Below are 21880 nucleotides of genomic sequence, written 5' to 3'. Positions count from 1 at the left end.
GCATAGATGCGCTCTTCAACTCCCCTCAGTCGGATGATCGCATCTTGGATCCTAGCACTACTTCTCCTCCTGCTTCTCCCACGAAGAATGCTGAAAAGGATGGTGCTGAAAAGGAGCAGGAGAATGAAGGCTCCCACATGGAGGAATAGTGTTTCTAGTTTGTAATTTTATTCATAACTTATTGTTGAACTTTATTTGTATCAAGAACTTATTACCCTTCGGGGTTAATTTATGCTGCTTTCTTCTTCATACCTTTCTCCTTTAACTTTGCAGCACTTATTATGCTTTTAACGTTAAATGACCTGAACAACTTAGCCCTTTGTGCAACAAGCACTCCTTATGATAAAAGAATTCTTAAAGTCTTCTTCTTTCAATGATCAAAAAATGATCTTTGTTAAAATCACACAAAGTATTATCACAACTTAAATATCCAAAGGTTGAAATAATTTCAAACTCATTAAAGTGAAGTCTGGTTTTCCAAAACCTTACATAGCATGGGTTCAACCCTTAACAATAATGACTCGACAATGTAAATCCTACTGGAATTAAAATATAAAATCCTACGCAAGCAAAGCTTCAAGGTGCTTTTCAACCTACTTGTCGTTTTGACAAGTGAGAATCGTACTCATCTGATTTACACATAGTAAACCTTCAGGTTTTGTGCATGCCAAGTTCTCGAGACTTCAAAACCATCCATAGTCTCTAACTTGTAGGTTCCCCTTCCTTGAACGCTCTTAACCTTGTACGGCCCTTCCCAATTCGGGGCAAGCTTTCCTTTCTTCCCAACACTAGAGGCTTCCACCTTCCTCAAGACTAAGTCTCTTTGCTTGAAGAACCTTTTCTTAACCCTTAGATTATAGTAGAACGAAGCCTTTTTATGATATTACACTATCTTCGCATGTGCTTCATCTCGTACTTCATCAATTAGATCCAGGGCTAATCTTTGCCCTTCCTCATTTTCTTCGGCGTTAAAAGCTTGAATTCTGGGAGATGAATGTGATATCTCTATAGGAAAAACCGCTTCAGCTCCATATGCCAACATGAAAGGAGTGGCTCCGGTAGTGACTTTACAAGTAGTTCTATAAGCCCATAGTATTGGGAGTATTTCATCCACCCAGTTATTTCTCGACTTCTCGATCCTCTTCTTTAGTCCATCCAAGATTATTCGATTTGCCACTTCCGCTTGCCCATTGGCTTGTGGGTGAGCCACAGAGGTGAATCGTAATTCAATTTCACTCTCCTCATAATACTTCTTGAAGTCCTCATTGTTGAATTGTGTTCCATTGTCAGTGACTAGGATGCGGGGAATTCCATACCGGCACATGATATTTTCCCACAGGAATTGTGCAACCTGCTTAGTCGTGATCTTGGCCAAAGGCTTGGCTTCAATCCACTTAGTAAAATATTCAATGGCTACCATCAAAAACTTCCTCTGTGTCGTGGCCATGGGGAAAGGCCCAAGTATATCCATTCCTCACATAGCAAAGGGGATGTGTGAGTTGATGGAGGTCAGCATCTCGGGGGGTTATCTAACGAGAGGTGCATGCTTCTGACAGCGGTCACACTTCTTCACATACTCTTTGGCATCATCCATCATTTCTAGCCAATAGAAGCCTAAACGAGTTATCTTATGAGCTAGCTCTCTGCCCCCCAAGTGTTGCCCACATATGCCTTCATGTACTTCTTCGAGAGCCAAGCGTGCCTCATCGGGCCTGAGACACCTTAAGTAGGGAACCACAAAAGATCTTTTATACAAAATCCCATCTATCAAAGAGTATCTTAGTGCTCGAACAGCCAACTTCCGTGCTTCAGTAGCATCGTTTGGCAACCATCCAGTTTGAATATGAGTCTTAATGGGATCTATCCATGACGTCCCCAGACCTATAGGAGCTACAAGCTTAACATCAATACTCCGTGTCTTCAGAACGCGGAAGTATACACTTCCTAAACTTTCCTCTATCTCAGATGAAGCAAACTTTGATAATGCATCTGCCTTAGCATTTTCCTCCCTCGGAATGTGCTCAATATGGCATTCATCGAATTAGGTCATCACAGCCCTTACTAGGCGGACATACTTAGCCATCGTATCATCCCTTGCCTCAAACTCTCCCTTTACCTGGGATATGACCAGCTTCGAGTCTCCACAAATATTTAAGTTCTTGACTTCAAGTGTTTCTGCTAAGCCAAGACCAGCTATTAGAGCTTCATACTCTGCCTCATTGTTTGTGGTCGGGAAGTCTAACTTCATGGCATACTCAATCAAGAACCCATTAGGGCTTTGTAAAACCAAACCTGCTCCACTTGAATTTATTTTTGATGCTCCATCAAAATAGAGGACCCAATATTCCTTGTCCTTATCATCCTTTTCTTTGTCCCCCTTATCAACTTCCTTATCTTAAGGTATGGTATCTTCCTGCCCCCCGACTTCTTGGTTGGGTATGGTACATTCTACCACGAAGTCAGCCAATGTCTGGGCTTTTATTGCTGTTCATGGCTTATATTTGATGTCGAATTCTCCCAACTCTATTGCCCATTTGATCAGTCTCCCACTAGCCTCAGGACTATGAATTATATTTCTCAAGGGCTGATTTGTTAGAACCTCAATTTGATGAGTCTGAAAGTAAGGACGTAACTTTCTTGAAGCCATTACCAGGGCTGAAACAAACTTCTCAATGGTTGAATAATTTAACTCAACTCCGTGCAGAATTTTGCTGACATAGTATACGGGTTTCTGGATTTTCAGTTCCTCCTTAACCAACACAGCGCTTACAGCATTTTCTGAAACGGCCAAGTACAAGTATAGAACCTCATTCAAAGCTGGCTTGGCCAACAATGGGGCTTGAGCCATATATTCCTTTAACTCTTCGAATGCCTTTTGGCTTTCTTCACTCCATACAAAATCCTTAACCTTCTTTAATGACTTGAAAAACGATAAACACTTATCCCCAGACTTGGAGATGAATCGTCCCAACGCGGCAACCCTTCCAGTGAGCTTTTGAACATCTTTGATAGTTTTTGGTGGCTCCATGTCCAAGATTGCCTTAATTTTATCGGGGTTGGCCTCGATCCCTCTCTTAGAGACCATTAATCCCAAAAAAATTCCAGATCCTACTCCGAAGGCACACTTCGTAGGATTTAACATCATCTTGTGGTACCTCAATACCTCGAAAGCTTCCCTCAAATGGGTTATATGTTCAGCCTTTACTAGACTCTTGACCAACATGTCATCAACATAGACTTTCATAGTCTTGCCAATAAGTTCCTTAAAATTTTTATTTACCAACCTTTAATAAATATATGATTGCTATATTTATTACTAAGGAACGTGAGCTTCGAGGCTCGATTTGACTGCTCTTGTGTTTCGTGACTCAATCTGCCTTAACAAGATAACAATAAACACCAAAGTCAGTGATGAATGATACCTTTGGAATGTCATCCTTGTGCATCTTGATCTGTTTGTATCCACTAAATCCATCCATGAAGCTCAGCATCTCATGCCCAACAGTGGCATCTATCAAAATATCAATCATTGGCAACGGAAAACAGTCCTTAGGGCATGCATCATTCAGATCAGTGAAGTCTACACACATCCTCCATTTTCTATTGGCCTTTTTCACCATTACAGGGTTTGCTAACCATTCTGGAAACTGTATCTCCTCAATGAAACCAGCCTCCAAGAGCTTCTCAACCTCCTGTTTTATAGCTTCTTGCCTTTCTGGAGCAAAACTTCTTTTCTTTTGCTTCACTATCTTCCGATTTGGATCCACATTCAGCTTGAGTAATCAGTTCTGGGTCTATGCCTGTCATATCAGCTGCTGACTATGCAAACACATCACTATTTTCTTTCAAAAATTTCACCAAATTCCCTCTAAGGGGCTCCTCGAGCGTGGCTCCAATGAAAGTCACCTTCTAAGGATTCTCGTGGTCTAAAAAAATTGAAACCAAGTCTTCCGCTGGATTTCCCCTTTTTTCATCATTCTCTCGGATATCCAGATCTTCAATAGGAAGAACCTGCCCCCCAACTTCATCTGCCCTCAAAGAGGCCACATAATAATTTCTAGCCATTTTTTGATCTCCTCTTTCTTCTCCAATTACATTATGGGTGGGAAACTTCATAACTGAATGGTAGAAAGAAGGGACGGCCTTGAAGGCATGTATCCCTGTCCTTCCCATGATAGTGTTATAAGTTGAACTAGCCTTCACTACCACAAAGTCCAACATCTGTGTTGCTTGCCTTGATTCCTGACCTATTGTTGTTGGCAACTTGATTATCCCTTCCACGGGGCATTCTACTCCAGCAAATCCATATATCGGCATATCGGTCGGGGTTAATTGAGAATCATTATAACCCATCCTTAAAAAGGTGTTGTGGAGCAAGATATCCACTGAAGCACCATTATCTACTAGGACCCTCTTCACCGGGCTGTTTCCTATTACTGGTGTTATGACCAGCGGGTCGTCATGAGGAAATTTCACACCCTCTAGGCCAGAATCATCAAAAGCCAATGAAACTTCCGTCCTAGCCCTCTTCAGAGCTTCTCCAACAATATGCATAACTTCTCGGGCATACGCTTTCCTGGAGTTCTTGGATAATCCAGCAGCAGTTGGTCCTCCAAAAATCGTGTTTATCACAGGCCCTCGAGGCTCCGACCCTCCAAAAATTGCATTTATAACCGACCCTCTAGGCCGGGGATTCCGCCCCTGGTCGTCTTGGTCCCTCCTACGATCTTCAAAGTTCTTTCTTCCATTATTATTCCTATCCCCTGCTTCTCCAGTGTATTTGTTCAATCTTCCTTTTCGAATGATGAACTCAATTTCATCTTTCAGTTGTCTACACTCATCGGTGTCATGACCAACATCTTTGTGAAATCTGTAATACTTGCTCTTATCTAGCTTAGCAGGATCAGCCTTCAAGGGTTTAAGCCAACGATATCTCGATCTTTCTCGTTTTCCATTAAGATCTGGCTTCTAGGAGCATTCAGCTTAGCATATTCAGTGAACTTTTGCCCAGGCCCTCCCTTTTTAGGGGTTGAATCAGAGTTTTGCTCAGTTGTAGGATACTTGTCCATAGCAGTATATTTCAGGTCATTTTTCCGCTTCTTGCCTCCAGTGGGCTCATTACTCACCACGGTCTTCCTCATGCTCTCTTCCACCTTGATGTACTTCCCGACCCTATCTTAGAGCTGCAACATGCTTTCAGGGGGGCGTTTGGCCAAGGACATCTTGAAGAATTCATCCCTAGTTCCCTGTTGCAGTACTATCATGGCTACCTTGTCATCAAGGTCCGGGACTTTTAAAGTCTCCTTTGTGAAACGATTCAGGTATTCTCTCAAGGATTCCCTCGCTCCCTGTACAATGCTCATGAGGGATGCTGAACTTTTCTCATGGACTCTCCCACTAATGAACTGCTTAATAAAAGCCTGACTTAATTATCTGAAGGACCCGATAGAGTTCGGGGGCAAACGAATATACCATCTTTGAGCCATACCCGATAGGGTTTGAGGAAATGCCCGACGTTTAATAGCGTCATTCACGGGCTGCAACAACAGTGCATTAGAGAATGTCCTGACATGATTAGCGGGATCTCCCGTGCCATCATAAGCTTTAATAGTGGGCATCTTGAACTTCCTTGAGATATGGGAATTCATTATTTCTTTAGTGAATGGTGGGGTAGGATCATCAGGATCTCCAAGGGGAAGAAGATTGCTCGGGTCAGCTCTTGGGGCTACAACCCTTATATGTATCGGACCATCCAGGTCTATGATTGGAGGAGGATTTCTCCCCCTAGGTGGTAATGGGGGCCTGGGAACCTGGTACGCCTCCAAGTCGCGCTTCATCCTTTGAATCTCAGCCTCATGTGCCTTGATTCTCTCCTGCACTTCTTGGGGATTCAACCCTCGGGTGCTCCTAGGACGTTGGTTACCATCAGTCATCGGCTCTTTGCCAGCACGTCTCCTTCTCGGGGCAACTTCATCATCCGAAGATTCGGAGTCTCTCTCAGTATAAGGACCAGAAAATTCATGATCCTCCAGGATAGGAGCCAAACCTCGTATGTAGGGGATGATTTCCCTCGTGCTTCACTCTGTCCAGCATGTCCACTTCCGCCAACCTCGGGGTAAAGGGGCATCCCATATGGGGAATTAGTAGTCACAACAGTTGAATACTCATACCCAATGGGTCGAGAATTCACAGGTGCATGTAGTTGTTGAACTTTGGGATTCGTACCTTGAATAGCCGAGGGAATCGTCCCTTGTGGCTGAGGTTCAGTTACCCCTATCTGGGCTTCTCCTTGGGTGGCTACATAAGTTGAATGAAGAGGTATCCCCACGGTTGACGAAATCACTTGGGTTGTCCCCGATGGTGTCCCTTCCTCAAAAGCTCTAATTGTTCTCCGTGTTCTCGCCATAGTTGTTGTTGTGCTTTTCCACAGACGGTGCCAAATGTTATGGATTAAAAACTAGGATATATGATTGCTATATTTATTACTAAGGAACGTGAGCTTCGAGGATCGATTTGACTGCTCTTGTGTTTCGTGACTCAATCTGCCTTAACAAGATGCCTACGTACCTTGCTGATTGCCAAGGATCAAATCAAAAACATAATTCTGATTTGTGGGGTGAGGCCCCTTATATAGATGTTGGGAGTCCTTGAATTGGACTTGGTGTAGGAGACTAGGTGGTCAAGTCTCAGAATTAGAATGGACTTTGGATTCCTAGGAAGTAGGAAGCTAATTCCTTATCCACGAGGTTCCTTGGAGGCCAATCTACAAGGATTTATATCCCCTCCAGGACTCATCTTAATAGCTATTTTTCTTTTTTATTAATTAATTATGAAATTAATTAATATTTAGGGTTTTGGGCCTTCTTTGTTCCATCATGCCTGATCTGGTCCTTCAGGCCTGATCAATGTGTTAACCTTTTTGGTCTGAATGTCATACATCTTTTTATTGGGCTTTGTGGCCCAAATCATGTATAATTAATGCAACATTAATTACGTAATCAGGATTTATTTATTCCCTATCAACACTTGTTTTACACAGCATGAAATAACATGTACTAAACTCTACTTTAAGTTAATCTATGACTTCTTTATAACACTTAATCTATGACTTGTATATTTCTTGACTTATAATGTTTTTCTCAAAATAGATTTATTCAACTCCAAGCTTCTTCACACTTTCTCTGAGACACGATCTTCAAGATCTTCTTCCAGAGTTTATTCTTAGGCTTGAGACTGTTTACAGAAAAATACTCCAGTCTAATCTATTTTCACTTTTACAGACCTAGGTGATACAATACAAAATGCAAACTTAGATTATCGTACAACTTACTTAGAATTATCAATTTAACTTAGTCTTGTTATAGTACAGGCACGTCTTGCACAACAATCTCCCCCAATTTGTAAGAAGATTGCTTATCACAAATTCATGCATGTTAACAAGACTAACCCCAAGCTATAATGAACAATTAAACTTTACATACAAATTGACAGTAATACATCATTTGACATTGAGTGGTTATAGAAGTTTCAACAAGTGTATTTTTTATATGAATTCCTCATAACCGGGCTCCTTTCTAATGATATCTTTAAGAGTTACTAACACTTCCATTTTTTCTAAAATTTCAGTTCATCTCAAAGCTTCCACTAGTTTAAGCCACTCATCTAATGAATAACTGTTTAAGTAACCAGATCTAAATATGGAGAATTTACCAACTTTTATGTTCAGAAAATGTCCATCTTTGGAAAGTCTGCTCATCCCTTTTGCTTTAAGCTCATTTGATCTTTTCTCAATTCTTGCAATTTCTTCTGCATACTTCCTATCTCTTTCTTCCTTTTCAGCCCTTGCCCTTATAATTTTCTCATCTCTTTCTTTAACCCATACACAATATACAGCTTTCCAGAACCTTGTGATTGTATCTTTATCCTTCATCAAACTGATCACTCTTTTTAATTATGTGGTTGAAAGTATGTCCATTAGGTTACTGCCAAGTAGAGTGAAAGAACCATCATCATAATAAATTCTGACTTCTGTATATGATACTACCCAAACTCTGACTATTTCTTCATCTAGTTGTTGAAAATATTCTTCATCTGTGAAGCACCATTTTAGTGGAAGAAAATTAGATAGATCATAGCAATCCCAGAGAGATCTTTCAGTAACTTGCATTTGCTTTGTTTTTCTCCCAACAGATTTAAAGGGTGTCTTAGTTGGAGGTTTATATGAAGTTAAAGTTGTGATTTTCTTCAAGCTAGTTTGGTTGGTAGTGATTGAAATTTTGATAAGTGAATTTGCAGTTGTCTTGTATAGAAATTTTGGCTTTGAGGTGAAGGATGGTTGAGTGTTTGAGCTAAAAGGTTTAGAGGGTTGTGCTTGGTTAATTTGGATTTTTAGGGTTTGTTGTTGTGGTCCTGAATCATCTTGCTATTTCTTTATTTTTCGTTCTTCTCCTCTCTTCTTGTCATCTCCCTTCTTCTCATCCTTCTTTTTGTCATTGCTACCAGTTGCCTTTGAAGACTGACTTGGATTTGAGCTCGAAGGTTTTTGCTCATCATGCTTTTGCTCATCATGCTTCTGCTCATCATCACCCTTGTCATCTTTTAAATTAAATTGTGATTTTGGCAATATTGTGTCAGGATTCAGTAGGTATCTTTCCAAGATCCTTATCATCTCCACATCTTCAGCTTTCTTGTTCTTTTTATATTTTAGATCAGACTGAATAGTCATGATCAGCCTCATGTTTGATCTAACATAATTTTTAGGAACAATAAGTTGTTTGCATTGTTTGGTTCTTGGGCAGATGTAGGCCACTCCTCTATTTGGATATAGATAGGCTTAGGAAAAGCTGATATCTGTGCATTTTTAAGCTCATGAAGAAGTTGGGTGTTCTATGTGATGACTACATGTACTTTGTCAATCACAACATCCAGTTCATAGGCCCTTAGAGTTCTGAGATTTGAAATGGACACCTGAAGACATCTGTCCACACCACCATCATTAATGTTGATAACAATTCTCTTTTATAAGTAGTTCTCAACATTCACAACTACTGCCCTTATGAAGTTGATAGTCTTGGTCAATGCTCTTTCGTATATGATGTAGTTGTTTTGAATAGACATCCTCAGGACTGCAAGAAGTTCACTGAATTCTTGATCTTGATTTGGTCCTTCTGCAACCTTGATGAGTCTTTCTTTTCCCACAGCTTGAAATTGTTGAGTTTGTGAAGAACTTTGACCAAGTTGAACTGAAGTGATAAGCTCTTTAGATTTAGATTTACCAGCATCCTTGGATTGTTGAATCCTAGCTTCAATCTCCCCCTTAGTCTTGGTGACAAGGATGAGCAGGGGAGTTGGTAATTCTGGTCTTATAGGTTCAGGTAAGGAGGGTAGTGGTATGTTGAGCTTCCCCATAATGGCTCCCAAAGCAACAGAATTCTACATTTGGAGATGCTTATGAAAATCCACCAGGATTTTGATGTCTGTCTGTTGACTCTGCACCAAAGATGTGAGAGCTTGTACTTGTGCACTTAGTGAGTCATTAGAAGATTGGAGAGAAGACACTTGTTGTTGAAGTTCCTGAACTTGCAAGTGAGATGAGGATTGAGATGTGGATGAAGTAGAGACCCCAAAAGTGTCATGCACCGCCTTCTTAATTTCATCCATGAGCAAGGCTGAAGGAGTGTATCTGCTAGAATATATTTGATCCAGCTTCAGTCTTGAATCATTTGAGTGAGTAATATGGTTTTGAACTTGAAAATACAGGGCCACAAATGAGGTTCTGAGATTCCTGACACTTGTCTCCACTCCATTTAGATCATACCTAGACATTTGATCAGCAAAAGTTGTGATTTATTCTTGATCTCTGTATGTGAGGGAATGATTTGATCCATCTTATCTCTAACCATCTTCATTATCTTGTCTTGATGCCCAATGAGAGTAATCTGAAGTGTTTTTCCAAAGTTATGGAAAGCTTTGATTTGAGCCTTGTATACCTCATTCACTGCATCATATACCTCCTGTGGGGTTAAGGATCTAGCATTGCTCCCCAAGATGGTTAGATATTCTTCCCTGAATTTGGCTAGTACATCATCCATTTCAATAGCAAACTCCTTATCCAGCCATTTCTCACAGTTTGCATCCTCACCAGCTTCATCAACTATTTTAGCTTGTTGTTCATCAACATCTGTCTGGTAGGAAAGCATAATGGCCTGGTAGTCTTGATTAGACATATTGGATGTGAGAAACTGATATGATATTTGAGCAAGTCCACCAAGTTGGTCAACCATAAGATCAACAACTGTGGAGGGTTGAGATGCAACTTCTTGTAGCCACAGGGAAATGAGATGGGGTTCTTGTGGTTGAGAGGTGGAAGGCTGGTTGGATGAGTGAGAAGGAGATATTGGTACAGAACCACCTGTGACAGCAGTCATAGTTTGACTCACATATTGCTATATGGTTATGACAAATTGTTGTTCTCCACTTGTGGTGGGAACCTCCATTTGAATTGGAGGGGATTTGACTGGGTTACTGTCATGTGTACCAGTTGCAAACCCTTGTGCTTCTTACAAAGCACTGTCACATGAATGTGATGATCTTGCCTCTCCCATAACAGGGCCATTGGCAATTGTACTCCCAGATTCAATTGTTAATGCAATTTTTGCCAGGATTTTGAGGGGAGTTATTCCTGTAACAGGAACCTCCAATTAAATTGGAGAGGATTTAGATAGCTCCCCCTCAGGAGTACTACCCTCAAACCTTACAGCCTGTGAAGGCTGATTTGCACATGAAGGTTCATTTGTGATCACCATGGGGTCTTCAGTAAAAACTGATGAATCCCTCATATTTGTGATGGTGTCATCAAGGTCTACCCCAACTAGTAGCCTCTCACCATCTAAATAAGATGTCTGGGTGGTGATCAAAGTTTCTTGAACCAATTCACTTGAAGGTGGAAACACTTGAGGATTAGATTCAAGTGTCTCAGTGTATGAGGAAGAAATATTAGATATAAGATTTTGAATTTCAGAACTGAGCGTTGGAAGCTCCCCCTGAATAGATGCGGGAGCTTCAAGGGATGTGCTCTCCTTGTGTGTGCCATCCTTATTTCTCCTACCATACACTTGGATTTGTTCAAGTGATGGTTGTGCAGACTCATTACAAGGTGTATTTGGGTTAATGCTCTTTTCAATAGAGACATCCTTTTGAGAGGGTGCCTCTAGAGCCTGTTTAAGTTCCTTGTTTACAACTACATCCTTTTGAGAGGATGCAAAGGTGGCTTGAGTGGTGAACTCTAAGTTTTTAGACTTCTTTGGTTTTCTGACCAAGGGTGACTCTGTTTGTGTTTGTTCCTCACCACACTCATTTATAATTGGCAGGTTTGCCTGCTTTCTCTTCCTTTTACTCACTTCACCCTTTTGGGAGGATGAAGTGGTTGGTTTTCTAGCTTTTATTGGTATAGGAGAAAGAGTCTCAGCATTGGAAGGTCCCTGTTGGTGTTCCTGTGTTTGTACTTCCACAGGTTCATGGACCATTATTGTACTAGATTGAGCATTTGTTCTCATGTTAGGCATGGGGTAAAGATAAGTCCTAAATTTCTCCAACATGAATGGAGTTAATTTAAGACCCACCTGTACCTTATCCTTTGTTTCTTGCTATACAAGGATACAAGTCTTTGTCTAAGAAACTGACAGCTTCCACCGGTACTCTTATCTGTCAACCCCGCATCCAGCAAAATCTACATCTATGTATCCAACAACTTCTAAACCAGTTCCCTTAGAATACCATAATACCAAGTTTGGAGTTCCCTTCAAGTATCTGAAAATCCTCTTCACTGCCATCAAATGTGATTCTTTTGGATTTGCTTAAAATCTGGCATACAGACATGTTGCAAACATGATGTCTGGTCTACTTGCAGTTAAGTAAAACAAAGATCCAATCATTCCTCTATAGCTTGAGATATCTACACTCTTGCCCTTTTTATCTTCATCTAACTTTTTAGTTGTAGACATAGGTGTAGATGCAGGTGAACAATCAACCATGCCAAACTTTTTCAATAAATCTTTGACATACTTAATTTGGCTGATAAAGATTCCATCACTTTTTTGGCTAACTTGAAGTCCAAGAAAGTAACTTAATTCCCCCATCATACTCATTTCATATTCACTCTGCATAAGCTTAGAGAATCTCTGGCAAAGCTTTTCATTTGTAGAACCAAAGATAATATCATCCACATAGATCTGAAGTAGGATCATATCATTACCATATTTCTTGTAGAAGAGAGTCTTGTCAATAGTACCTCTAGTGAATCCATACTTAATCAAAAATTATGACAGTGTATCATACCAAGCTCTAGGTGCTTGTTTAAGTCCATAGAGAGCCTTGAGTAACTTGTATACAAAATTTGGAAATTCTGGATCTTCAAATCCAGGTGGCTGTTGCACATAAACCTCTTCTTCCAACTCACCATTAAGGAATGCACTCTTCACATCCATCTAATATACCTTAAAATTTAAATGTGCGGCAAATGCAAGAAAAATCCTTATTGCTTCAAGTCTTGGAACTGGAGCAAAAGTTTCATCATAATAAATTCCTTCCTCCTGTGAGTAGCCTTTTGCAACCAACATTGCTTTATTTCTGGTGATAATTCCATTTTCATCCATCTTGTTCCTGAACACTGTTAGAGCTTGAACACGCGCTAATATTCACGCAAGTATACGCGTTCACAAGTAATATATAATAAATTCTAGTTCGTTCCCACAGGGACTGGTTTAGGTTAATTTCAATCAATGTATCTATGAAACACTAGTATGGTTATTATCCAATGCTAAGATGAATAACAAATTAAGATTGTTAACTAAGAGATTATACTAAAGAACATAAACTAATAGATTAAAGATAGAGTTGAATAATATATGACACAAACAAGGGATTCTAACTTCATTAAATACTTCATTCAATAGCCTTTTCGTTCTTAACCTTAGAATGTAATGGTGATGACACTAATCAGATAACACGAAACTGATAAATGCCAACTTTCGTTGTACGAATATCATACTACCAGACATCCACAAAAGAGATAGAAGCTGAATAGACACCAATTATATTGAGACCCTATATGTCTATATAATTTGACAACATAACGGTTAATGCACAAATTATCTATCTTGATTTCATAGGGCAAGTAAGATGGTTAAAATTACCTACGAATCATGCATATCACATACATGAACCTATGCTAGCATGGCAAGTTCTAAACCCTTAAATTCACGTTGCTTCATTAAAGATTAACACACTATCTTATAAGTTCGCGATGCTCACAAGACGAATAAGCACAACCAATACTAGATTATCATACAATCACCACACACTAAGGCATCAAAATGAATTAACTAAAGAAATCCATAAATAAATCCGTTAGAACCCCACGGTAACGATTAGCCCATAATCAGACTCATCATCAACGTGGGTTCCGATGAAAGCATGGTATAATAAACATAGTCTTTATACTTAATAAAACCAAGTACGAAACAAGAGTAAAGGTTCACGGATAAGAAAACTAGCATCCAAAGTTACAACTTAAAACAAAAAATCATAATATTAAACTAGGTCTTTTTCGCCTTAGTTCTTTTTGTGCTCTACGGTCTTCTTACGCCTTCTCCTTAAGCTCCAGTACGTCTCCTTATGAAAAACGAGCATAAGTTATATATATATATATAGCAGCCCATGCAGATTTGAAGTCTTCTAGATCAAAATCAGAATAGAAACATGATTCTTTGAATTCGACCTGGCGTGGCCGCGCGCTTAACCAGTGCGGGCGCGCTGCATCTCTGGACTCCTGGCGCGGGCACGCGCTATCACAGCGCGGGCGCGCCGACTCTCTGGAATAAATTCTGAATTCTTCTTTTCTTGCTGATTTGAACTGGTCTTTTCACGTGCTTTTATTCTAGACACCATCCTAACACCAAATTAGCACTAAAACCATGTTAATTTACCTGGTTACCTAGTAAATGCCTGAAATGCAAAAGCACTACAAAAATACGTTAAAAGCACTAACAACTTGAGTGCAAAACATCAATCTAAAGCTTTACAAAGCGTTATAAAGTGTCATAAATGCCACTCAACATACCCCCAAACTTGAATCAATGCTTGTCCTCAAGCATAAACAGACTCAAAAAATAGGAAATAAAAATGCATGAATGCAAACTATATGAATGCAACTATCCACATAGAATAACTAAACCAATCAACAAGCAACATCTCAACAAATGTAGTTATTCGCACAAAGATCAATGAAACCCCACAAACCAACTTACAAGCCAGAAATGTACGTGTGTGCAACTGCTAACAGATATACTATCGCAACTAGATCAATAATCATGACTCACTACTCATCAAAGCAATCACATGGTTATAAATAGAATAAAAGCTAGACTCAAAATAACTTATAACACTTCAATTCTTATATTAGAGGTTTACATGGATTCACGCTTTTATTCACAATACAAAATAACACAAATATGCTTATTTGATCGTGCAATGAGTGAGGTCCACAAAAGACTTATACAATAATACTCATGTAGCGAGCGTTAGGTTAGTGGATCCCAGACTATAAAAAGCCTTAGGTCACTAGGCACAAAGTCCCCTAAGAACTTATTAACTCGAGTATCAAAGAGCCCACTCATAATCAATTATGCATAAACACATATTTTTTTTTCTTTTTTTCCTTTTTTTTCACAAATTTCTGAACGAGTGCGTTTCGCTCTAACTCGTTCAACCCTAGACTACTCATATAAAATGAGTTGGCTACTAGCCATTTGACACCCAACCACAACAACTAGCAATGAAATCCAATTTTCTCCAATTTTTAAATATCCATGTTATTTTATTATTAAGAGAATATCCTAAATTCTAAATATAAATAAGCAATTAAACCTCGACAAACAAATAAACTATGACCATGATCTAGCCCTCAAGCAACCTATAAGACTTAGTGAAATACAATTGTCTCTAGCATGCAAATCAACTCGATAAGAATTAACATCACTAAATACGACATCACTACACTAGCATCAATTTCATAAATCAATCGGAAAAATCATTTAAGGGATCATGTTATTATGCAAAGGCATAAAACTATATGAACAAACTATCATAAAACTATAAAATTAATAAAAACAAAAACTACTACACATAGCAAACATGCAATTATATGAACTAAATTAGCATGAATATGCAAACTACTACCACAAACTTAAAATATTCATTGTCCTCAGTGAAGGTAATAGCAAGGAACCATGCATACCTAATCAGAACCAGGATCATCACCCAGAAGGGGTGGAGTGTCAGGAGTGTCTAGAGGTGGATACACCGAATCCTCACCGAATACTAGTCACTGGATGTCAATTTATGTGGCTCTGAAACAGTCCCAACGCCTGGGTGAGGTCATGTGCAAACCTGCTATGGATGTCATGCATCATATCCATCCTCCTAGCTAGACGCCTATACTGCATCGTACTCAAACCAGCACTGCTATGTGCTTCCTCCTGCTGCGATCCCGAAGGACCAGCCTCCTCTCCCAACTGAGCTCTCCAAGCTGCTCTCCTTGCCTGCGCCGTCCCACCAGCAAAATTCTGATCCACTAGCTTACCACCTGGCAGATGATCATAAGAATATCCAAGCCCCTTAGGATCGGGCTTCCCACCATACCACTAAGTCATGTTCAACAACGTCGAACTATAAATCGGAGCACTAGGGAGCTGTAGCTGCTCATGTGCGGGCCAACGAACACCAACTGCCATGCACAACTTTGTCACAATGGACGCATAGAGTATCAAACCCGTAGTACTCCCTCGCAAGAACCTCAGAATACCCTGATGGATCACCATCCCCAGATCCATATAGTCTCCCTGCAGAATACCCCACAACAAACACGCACGCTCCACAGTAATCTCATGCACGTGCGAAGATGGCATGATATTAGCATAAATAAAGAATTCCATGCACGTGTGAACATGTTCATGCACGAGCAGGGAACATGGTATACTCATTTGTGCCTTTTTTGAACTTCCAATGAGTCCCAGACACACACAAGGTAGCTACAATCAAATCAAAATTAAACTCCTTCAGAGTTTTCTCGTTCCAGTTATCCTGATTCTCTTTCTTTTCGGGCTGCTCAATCACCCTACGAATCGCCTCAGCACTGTAGTCCACCGTCATCCTCTTATCACAGTGAACCCGTTCTTATCCGCCATAGCATTAGCATAAAACTCACTCACTACACCCGTGGTTACAGCAATGGGTGTCTCGCAGAAAACAACCCAACCCATCTCCAAGATCATATCCAACAACTTACCATTTTTCCCCGATGGCAGAAAACCACGCTCCTTGGCTATAGGCTTCGAAAGCAGCCTCACATACTCCGCCTCAGCCTCAGGAGTCAGAAGTCTAGGCCGGTGGTGCTGCTGCTTACTTGAGTTTGCTGTCTTTTTGGTGCCATTGAGATTGAGAGAGTTTGAGAGAATAAAAGTTTGTAAGAGAGATTTTCTGTTTGAGAGTTTTGAGAAGTGATGGAGAAGTTTGTGTATGAGTGTATGTATATATAGGAGATTGGGAGAGAATTAGTTATGGAAAAGGAGTGGGAATTGATTATGAGAATAATGGAAATAATGGGTTTGATTTGGAGAGGGAAATTTGGGATATGGAAGAGTAAAAATCGGGTGGTACTTGATATTCTATTAAAACCCCAATTTTCTCTTCAAAAACTGTCTTAAAAAATTTCTGAATCAGGGACCCGGTGCGGGCGCGCGCTATATTAGCGCGGGCGTGCTCAGTTACTGCCATTTCAGCGCGGCCGCGCACTAGATCAGCGCGGGCGCGCCCAGTTTCTGGAATTTCAGCGCGGTCGCGCGCTAGATTAGCGCGGGCGCGCCGTGCTACTGAAATTGGCCCTGGATTTTTTTGTTTTTCTGATTTTTTTGTGTTTTTCTCTTTTCTTTCTGCTTCCTCTATCTATTAATATACAACATACTTGGGTTGCCTCCCAAGAAGTTCTTGGTTTATATCGTTAGCTTGATGTATAATCTCGAGATCAAATAGATAATAAAGCGGCACTAACCACATCACGATTTTCCGTATCCCCGTAGTAGTGCTTCAACTTCTGACCATTTACCTTAAATGCATGGCCTGGATCATTCTCAAAAATCTCCACTGCTCCATGTGGAAACACAATTTTGATTATAAAGGGCCCTGACCATCCCGACTTCAATTTTTCAGGGAAAAGACGGAGACGAGAGTTAAACAATAGAACTTGTTGTCCCGGCACAAATGACTTAAACACTAGACCCCTATCATGCAACCTCTTGACCTTCTCCTTGTATATTTTATTGTTTTCATACTTTTGAAGCCGAAATTCGTCGAGTTCATTCACTTGAACCATTCTCTTCTTACCAACTGCATCCAAATCAAGGTTCAACTTCTTCAAAGCCCAATACGCTTTATGCTCGAGCTCCACAGGAAAATGACACACCTTACCATGAACCAACTGAAACAACGACATTCCCAATGTAGTCTTGTATGTTGTTCGATACGCCCAAACAGCTTCATCAAGCTTCAAAGACCAATCCTTCCTTGATGGACACACAACTTTCTCTAAAATATGCTTGATCTCTCTGTTAGCTACCTCATCTTGACCATTCATCTGAGGATAGTAGGTTGTTGCAATGCGATGATTCACATTATATCTTTGCATCATGGCAGTGAATTTGCAATTGTAAAAATGCGATCCATCATCACTGATTATGACTCTTGGAGTCCCAAATCTTGTGAATATCTTCTTATGAAGAAAATTAAGCACCAGCTTCGCATCATTTGTCGGCAAAGCTTTGAATTCCACCCATTTCGACATATAATCGACCGCCAAAAAGATACACTATTTATTGTAAGATGAGACAAATGGCCCCATGAAGTTAATTCCCCAAACATCGAAGACTCCAACCTCGAGAAGCACATTAAGAGGCATCTCATCCCTCTTGGACATATTACCCACACGCTGGCATCGATCACACTTAAAAACAAAGTGATGCGCATCCTTAAACAATGTAGGCCAGAAGAATCCCACTTGAAGGACACGAGCTGTTGTCTTCTCTCCACCATAGTGGCCTCCATAAACAGTTGAATGACAGTCTCGCAAGATCCCCCCCCCCATTTCGATGTACGGAATACATCTCTTGATGATTTGGTCAGCTCCTTGCCTAAACATATATGGTTCATCCCACATATACCACTTCACCCCGTAAAGAAACTTCTTCCTTTGAGCGTATGACAAGTCTGGAGGCATAACATTACTCACAAGGTAGTTCACAATGTCTGCAAACCACAGTTCTTCCTCTTGCACTCCATATAGTTGCTCATCGGGAAAAGACTCATTTATCAATATCTTATCCTGTGAAGTTGCACTTGGATCTTCCAAATGAGAAAGATGATCAGCGACTTGATTCTCAATACCTTTTCTGTCCTTGATCTCTAATTCAAACTCCTGAAGAAAAAGAACCCATCTAATCAATCTAGGATTTGAGTCCTTCTTCGAGACGAGATATCGAATTACAGCATGATCAGTGAAAACTGTCACCTTAGTCCCAAACAAATAATATCAAAATTTCTCAAAATCATAGAAATAGCCAAAAAAAATTTCTCGGTAGTAGTATAATTCAGTTGAGCACCATCTAGGGTCTTACTAGCATAGTAGACCATATAAAATATGTTGTTCTTTCTCTTCCCAAGAACTGCTCCAACTGCATAGTCACTTGCATCACACAACATCTCAAAAGGTCCATTCTAATCAGGTGTAGTTATGATAGGTGTTGTGATTAAACTCTTCTTCAAGAACTCAAAAGCAGCTAGGCACTCGTCATCAAACTTGAACGGGACATCCTTCTCCAGAAGATTGCACAAAGGTTTAGAATTTTTTGAAAAGTCCTTGATGAACCGCCTATAGAAACCCGCATGACCAAGAAAACTGCGGACTCCCTTAACAGAAATTGGTGGAGGAAGATTTTCAATGACCCCCACCTTGGCTTTGTCCACCTCAAGACACTTAACAGAGACTTTGTGACCAAGAATAATGCCCTATCGAACCAGATTGGTATCAACACACTCTTTAAAAATATCGCCAAGATTCTACAAGAACTCATCAAATGAATCGCCAAACACAGAGAAGTCATCCATAAACACCTCCACATTCTGACCAATCATGTCAGAGAAAATAGCCATCATGCATCTCTGAAATGTGGTCGGTGCTCCACATAAACCAAAAGAAACTTTTCTAAAGGCAAAAGTACCAAATGAAAAGTGAAAGTAGTTTTTTCCTGATCTTCTGGAGCAATGCAAATTTGATTATTGCCCGAATAGCCATCCAGAAGACAGTAGTACTCATGTCCAGCCAATCTGTCAAGCGTCTGATCAATAAACAGCAGAGGGAAGTGATCCTTTCTTGTGGCCTTATTCATTTCCTGTAATCCATGCAAACTCTCCACCCCGTGACTGTTCGAGTAGGAATGTGCTCATTCTTATCATTAGAAACAACAGTGATACCTCCTTTATTTGGTATACACTGAATTGGACTCTCCCAAGAACTGTCAGAAATAGGATAGGTGATCTCTGCATCCTTCCACTTAAGAATTTTCTTCTACACAACTTCCTTCATGATAGGATTGAGCCTTCTTTGTTGCTCAACAGTAGGCTTGCTACCTTCCTCTAGCAAAATTATATGCATACAATAAGAATGAATGATTCCCTTAATATCTGCTGTCGTCCATCCAATTACTGATTTGAACTCTCTCAGATTTTTTAAGAGTTTTTCCTCATCACTACCTGAAAGGTCAGATGCAATAATAACAGGAAAAGTAGATGCATCACCTAAAAAAGTATACCTTAAGTGTTCAGGTAATGGTTTAAGCTCAAATATAGGAGCTTCCTCAATAGATGGCTTGAGGCACTTAGGAGATTTGTTCAGCTCCTCCATTCCAAGAGATTCAAAAGGCATACCCATATTCCCCTTCCAGGGAGAAGCATTCAGATATTGTAACTCCTCATCACCTTCATCATCTTCGCTATCAAAATTCCCCAATAAGGCCTTTTCTAAGGCATCAGACCTTAGCAATTGATCAAGTTCTGAAGTAAACACATATTCGACCAACTCCACATTTAAGCACTCCTCATTTTTCGTAGGGAACTTCATAGCATTGTACACATTAAAAGTTACATCCTGATCCAGCACTTTCATGGTAAGCTCACCCTTCTACACATCAATCAAGATTCGGCCAGTCACCAAGAAAGGTCTTCCCAATATTATGGGAATCTTCTTATCCTCCTCAAAATCCAGAATTACAAAATCGGCAGGAAAGATGAGTTTATCCACCTTGACCAAAACATCCTCAACAATGCCTCGCAGATATGTAATAGAACGATCTGCCTACTGCAAAATCTTATAAGTAGGTTTATGATCAGATAAGTCAAACTTCTTGAATATTGACAAATACATCAGATTAATGCTAGCTCCCAAGTTACATATACATTTGTCAAAGGACACTTTTCCAATGGTGCAAGGAATAGTAAAGCTTCCAGGATCTTCAAGCTTCGGAGGCAACTTCTATTGTAGCACAGCACTGCATTCCTCCGTGAGAGTGACTGTCTCTAAGTCATCAAGCTTCACCTTCCGTGAGAGTATACCTTTCATAAAATTCACATAACTAGGCATTTGTTCAAGAGTTTCAGCGAAAGGTATGTTGATGTGAATTTTCCTGAACACCTCCAGAAACTTCTCAAACTGCTTATCCAGCTTTTTCTTCTGCAGCTTCTTAGGGAAGGGAGGTGGAAGATGGATCTGTTTCTTCCCTGTATTACCCTTATGAGGAGTGTGTTTAACAGTAATCTTCCTTGGTTCCTTATCAGCTTTCTTTTGTACTTCTTCCTCAGCCACGGCTTCTTCATCCGAAACTTGAGAGTGTTCGGCATTTGCAACCTTCCCAGACCTCAATATAATTGCCTTTACCTGCTCTTTAGCTTCCTTCTTTCCTGGTACTTCAATGTCACTAGGAAGTGTACTAGGTTGATGATTTAATAAGGCATTGATAATTTGTCCAATTTTATTTTCCAAGGTCTTGATAGAGACCGCTTGGCTCTTGCACATGAGCCTCAACTCCTCCAATTCAAATTTTTTCATTCGACTGTTGTAGCTAGAATTGTTGCCTTGGTGCATATTATGGTTGCTGAAAACCAGGAGGTTGTACTGCTTTGACGGATACTGCTGATAAGGCTGCTGAACCGCATTATGAGTGTTACTCCAGCTAAAGTTAGGATGATTGCGGTTGTTAGGATGATAGGTGGCTGGTACAGGTTGTTGCGACCTCTGAAAGTTGCTCACGAACTGAGTTGATTCACTAAAAATGGCACACTGCTCAGCCTCATGGGCACCAACACAAAGCTCACAGACACTAGTGATTTGATTAACTCCATAATTAGACAAAGAATCCACCTTCATTGTCAACGCCTTAATTTGAGCAGCTATAGCAGTAGCTGCATCCAACTCCAGAATTCCAGCTACCTTACCCTGAGATAGTCACTGAGTTGGATTCTGGTATTCATTAACAACCATCAGTTCAATCAATTCATAAGCTTCATCGTAGCTTTTAGCCCACAGGGCTCCTCCTGATGCTGCATTAAGCATGGGTCTAGAAGTAGCACCCAAACCATTATAGAAACAGTTAATGATCATCCAGTCAGGAATCCCATGATGAGGACACTTCCTCAACATCTCCTTATATCGATCCCAAGCCTTGCATACAGATTCTCCAGATTGCTGATCAAATTGAGTAAGTGCATTTCTGATTGC

The 21880-nt window shown here is 40.2% G+C and overlaps 1 non-coding gene across 1 annotated transcript; it reads left to right on the top strand.

Moving 5' to 3' along the window:
- Nucleotides 1–21773: 21773 nt before the first annotated feature.
- On the top strand, nt 21774–21880 carry LOC141681242 (small nucleolar RNA R71). The gene has a single exon (XR_012558682.1). It is a non-coding gene; the product is annotated as a small nucleolar RNA R71 (small nucleolar RNA).

This window comes from Apium graveolens, chromosome 8 (assembly GCF_009905375.1).
Source record: "Apium graveolens cultivar Ventura chromosome 8, ASM990537v1, whole genome shotgun sequence".
NCBI classification, from domain to species: Eukaryota; Viridiplantae; Streptophyta; class Magnoliopsida; order Apiales; family Apiaceae; genus Apium; species Apium graveolens.
Note: the sequence above shows the minus strand (reverse complement) of the source record. Positions and strands in the feature narration are given on the sequence as shown.